The sequence below is a fragment of the Acinonyx jubatus genome, chromosome A1 (assembly GCF_027475565.1).
Source record: "Acinonyx jubatus isolate Ajub_Pintada_27869175 chromosome A1, VMU_Ajub_asm_v1.0, whole genome shotgun sequence".
Lineage (NCBI taxonomy): Eukaryota > Metazoa > Chordata > Mammalia > Carnivora > Felidae > Acinonyx > Acinonyx jubatus.
This window is the reverse complement of record NC_069380.1, coordinates 76,864,051-76,869,499: the sequence shown is the minus strand read 5'-3', so window position 1 is coordinate 76,869,499 and position 5,449 is coordinate 76,864,051.

Genomic DNA, 5,449 nt, shown 5'->3' with positions numbered 1-5,449 from the left:
TTGAGGCAGATGTGACTCAGCTCCCCGTGACTGCAGCCTCCAGTGACTCTTGTCTTATAGCCATATTTTCCACAATGAGTATTTATTGTTCAAAAAGGTAAGAAAAAAGAAATACAGGATTTTTATTTGAAAAACATACATGTATGGCACATGCATTCATGTGGAGATGAACCTGGGATTTTTTTTGAGTTTTTTTCTCTCCTCTCCTCTAGTAAATGCAGTCAGGACCTTTTGCTCAGCTTGTCTCAGATATTATGAAAATAAATATGTGCTTACAAGTGAAGACCAATCTAAAAATGAAATTGAGAATAAAGATCCATTCAAAACAGCATTAACAATACTTATAGTAAGTTTAAGGAAAAGAAGCGAAGACTTATAAACCAAAAAATTACAAAACTTTGCTAAGAGAAATTAAAGAAAGTATAAACAAACAGAGATACACTGCACACTCATGGGTTGAGAGCCTCCATATTGTTAAGATGGTAATTCTCCCCGAATTTGATCTGTACTTTCAATTTACTCACTATCAAAGATGCAGCATTTTAAAAATGGAAATAGACAAGCAAATAAAAAAAATTATATGGAGATGCAAAACACATATAATAGACAAAACACTCTGGGAAAAGGTAAACTTGGGGGCCTTTTCACTTACCAATTCCAGAACTTGGTAGAAAGCTCCATTTACCAAGAAAGTAAAGATAGACAAGTGGGCAAATGAGACAGAATTAAGAGTGCCGAAAAAATAATTGTATTTATCGTTCTATTCGTGACAAAGGTGGCAAGAATATTAATTGAGAAAAGGACACTCTATTCAACAAATAATGCTGGGACAATTGGATAACCATAAGCAAAAAGATGAACTTAGACCTATACCTCATGGCACCCACAAAATTAACTCAAAATGGATCATAGACCTAAAGGAAATAACTAAAACAATGAAACTTGCAGGAGAAATCGTAGGAGAAAATCCCTGAGACCTTGGGTTAGGCAAATATTTCTCAGATGTGGCACTAAAAATACAGTCCATTAAAGAACAAAAAAAGATCCACTGAACTTCACCAAAAATCACCATTAATACACATCCACTAGAATGGCCACAATTCCTAACAGTGACAATATCAAATGCTGGAAAGGATGCCCAGCAACGGAAATCCTCACTTCCTGCTGGTGGGAATGAGAAATGGTGCAGCTACTTTGGGTGACGTCTGGTGGTTTCTTACAAAACTAAACATATGATCTTGGACTCACACTCCTTGGTATTTATACCCAAAGGATTTGGAAACTTATGTCCAGACAAAAACTTGCACATGAATGATCATAGCAGCTTTATTCAGAATTGGATTCAACCAATTGGATTCAAATTGGATTCAAATTTGGAAACAACCAAGATGTCCTTCAGTAGGTGAACTGATCAACAGTGGTATATCCACACAAGGGAATACTACTTAGCCCTAAAAACAAATGAGCTATCAAGCCATGAAAAGATGTGGAGGAATCTCAAACGTATATTCCTAAGTGAAAGAAGTGAGGCTGAAAAGGCCACATACCATGTGATTCCAACCATAGACCATTCTGGAAAAGGCAAAACTATGGGACCAGTAAAAACGCCAGTGGTTGCCAGCCTGGTGAGGGGAAAGGGAGGGATGAGTACGGAGAACACAAAAGATTCTTAGGACAGTAAAAACACTCCATATGATATTATAATGGTAGACACATGCCATTATACAAGCCATAAAATGCACACCACCAAAAGTGAACCCTGCTGTAAATTCTGGGCTGGGTGATTATGATGTGTTCAGGCAGGTTTATCCATTGTAACAAATGTACTACCTGGTGCGGGATATTGATAATGTGGAGGTTGTGCATGTGTAGGGGCAGGGTGTATGTGGGATATCTTTCCACCTTCTTCTTAATTTTGCTGTAAACATAAAACTTCTCTGAAAGAAATAAAGTCATTAAATAAAATCACTATTAAGAAAATGAGAAGATAAGCAATAGATTCAGAGTGAATAGAACACTTATCTGATAAAGGACTTAGAGCCACAATTTACCAGGCACAATTACAACTCAATAAGACAAACAAACTGATAAAAGAAATAGATGAAGAGATATGAACAGGCATACAGAATAAGGTATATGAATGGCTAGTAAGCACATGAAAAAGATGTTCAAAATCATTTATTATTAGGGAGAGGCAAATTAAAACCACAATGAGATACAGTTGCACACTTACAAAAATGGCTGTATTAAATGACAGCCCCAAACAAGTGTTGGCAGGGATGCGGAGAAATGAACACCCTCATGCACTTCTTGTGGGAATGTCAAATGGGACACTTTGGAAAATCTTTCAGCAATTTCTCAAGAAGATAAACATAAAACTACTGTATGAGCCAGTATCTCCACTGCTAGCTATTTAGCCAAGAGAAAATAAAACTAAGTCCACATTAAGACTTACATGTGAACGTTCACAGCAGCATTATTTCTAATACCCCAAACTGGAAATAACCTAAATGTTCATCAACTGGGAATGAATAGACAAATGCGGTACATTTATACAATGGATTAGTCTTCTTCAGAAAACAAACTACTGACACTCTGTACCATGGATGACTCTCAAAACATTATGCTAAGTAAAAGAAGCCATATACAAGATAATGCATATTGTATGATTCTATTTATGTGAAATGTGCAGAAGAAATTTAAAGAGACAGAAAATAGATTAGTGGTGGCTTGGGGCTGAGGGCTGGAATGGAGTTTACTATGAATGGGTATGAGGAATGTTATTTGTGGGATGGAAGCATTTTATAACTGATTTTTGATGGATTTGTTATCAATGAAGCTGCTAAGAAAAGTAATATATGCATGTCAGATTAATCAATTTGGATATTAATTGTTCTGTCTCAATGAAGAAATCAAAGTCAATAAGTTCTGAATGGAACAAATTATGTGATTGGGCTTCTAGCAGGAAATAGTAAAGCAGCCCATATCTGCACATCAATTAGCACAAAGGGGACCGACCTATTGGAACACATCTGGTCTGTGAAATTTCACATCCCTTGTTTTTGAGATTTCTAATAATTGGGGAGATCATTTCTCTACTCAGCAGTACTGACATCAGAATGGTTAAGTCGGTGAAAAATAACGTTAAGAATTATGCCACATAAGGGCACCTGGATTACTGTTTACATTATTATTAGTATATGTCAAATGATGCCTAAAAATAATGATCAGTTTTCAAGTCGTTTATGTCCTCTTTTGAAGCACAGAATTGTGAATTCCTTTTAGATATCCTGACTGCCTTGGAACAATCTGATAATTTGTCAATAGCGAATCAATTAAAACTGTACTTAACGTTTATTTTCTCACTTTCAAGAAAGACTGTGAATGATGGGGAGAAGAGTCTGTCCATCCAAAGGTAAAAAAGAGAAGGGCTCACTGGGGAGTGGAAATACTAGGTGCGGTAGTGATTAAATAAATATAAACGCGGTTAGTAAGGGCCCACACTTGGTATAATGGCCTGCTGCTGTCATCTTGATATTCAAGGGGTCCCACCTTTTTATTTTGCACTGGGCCCAGCAAACTAGGCAGCCAGTGCCGCAGAAAGACAACAGTATCCGAGGAAAGTTGGCCCTGCAGCGTATCATTTCTGCTCTAAGTGACCTCCTCTGCTGAAGCGTTTCCTCTCATCGAGGGATGAAAATGCGCGCCTTATTGTGGGTGCAAACAGCCGAGATCATTCGTGCAAACTTCTAACTCAGAATCATCATTTTGCTCCATTTGCTTAATTCTCAGCAGATAGTAGTGCAAGGTGGTAAGCAGTCCTTCTCTGAGGACGTGGCAAAGCCGTCCTGTGGGACTCAGCCCGCACTGGATTTGCTTCCCAGGCAGCTCTGGGAGTGGTGTACCCCCAGCGGGTACCCTGAGCCAGAAGGGAAGAAAGGCTGTGCAGACGTCTCGTTGCTGGAGGCCACTCTGCTCACAGTTGACACTTGGTGATGGAGAAGACGAAGGAGGAAGAGGTGCCAGACAGGCTAAATGGTGCTTATTTTGAAACTGAAATCCATAAATTATGCTATATTAAACGCACTTGTGAGAGCAGGCTGCTGTCATCTGCTAATGACGGTTTAGTGGCTGTAGAATTGCACGAAGGCTAGCGAAAGCTTCTTACAAATGAATGAAACCTGTACCAGGGAGCATGTATTTCTGAGGAAGTAAAAACGTATTTTCTCCCAGCCTCATACGAGACGATGCTTTCTTTTTCTATCTTTTTTCATCTCCTGACCCACTCCATCTTTCACTCCTTCTGGAGGAATCTGCAGTTCTAAGTCCTCCACAACCCTTTCACTAACACACACACACACACACACACACACACACACACACACACACGCGCGCGCGCGCGCGCGCGCGCGCACGCACATCACCCGAGTAACCGTGGCCGCCTCAGGGCTGAGAGAGAGAAAACTCTTGCTTGCACTCTTGTCAGCAGGAAAGTGAGTCGACTGATTAACCGTGTGGCACCCTGGGGCGGGATGCTTATGGTGGAGACCCAGGGGAGGGAGGTTAAAGGCAAGCGAACCTTTCGCTGATCTCCAAGAGGGGTCTGCTCTACTCCTACCGACTAGCCAAGTGCCCTGCAGTTTGTAATTCCTTTCCATTATTTTTTGCAGAAACACCGAGTTAATCAATGCGTTGCTATTTTACATTCCCTGACAAAGCCACCGTTTGATGCTACAAGGGATGAAAGCCCGAAGTCAGCCTGGAGCCTGACTCTAATCTCGACGAGTGCAGGGAACGTGACTGAAGCGCCAAGTGAGCATTGAGGCCTCTCGACCTGGCCCACATTTTCTCCCTCTGGAATGCCCTTGTTCATGGAATAATTGCATTCATTCTGCAACCTAGCCCAGGAGTCCTCCTGCCTTTGGCGGCTCAGGTCACTGCATTCCTCCCTTTGTTTTCACTTTTGCTCTTTTCACTGTCAATAGTTAGGTGCTTCTGTTCTAAAACGGAGAGACTCGCTGAGCACCTAAACAGGCTTTAATTAAGAGCACTTAATTTTCAAAAGACCTACTGGAGAAAGGCTGTAGTTTGGCCTTTCAATATGAACCACAAAGGCATTTATATGGATGTATCCATGTGACTTGACTTTACATAAGAAGGCATGAAGGGACCTGGGAGGCTCAGTCAGTTAAGTGTCCAGCTTCGGCTCAGGTCATGATCTTGTGGTTTGTGGGTTTGAGCCCTGCATCAGGCTCTGTGCTGACAGCTCAGAGCCTGGAGCCTGCTTCGGATTCTGTGTCTCCCTCCCTCTCTGCCCCTCCCCTACTTGTGCTCTGTCTCTCTCTCTCTCTCTCTCAAAAATAAACATTTAAAAAAATAAAAAAAAAAAGGTATGAACAAGAAGTGTTAAATCATCAGTGATCGGTTGCTGAGATTGGGTGAAATACTT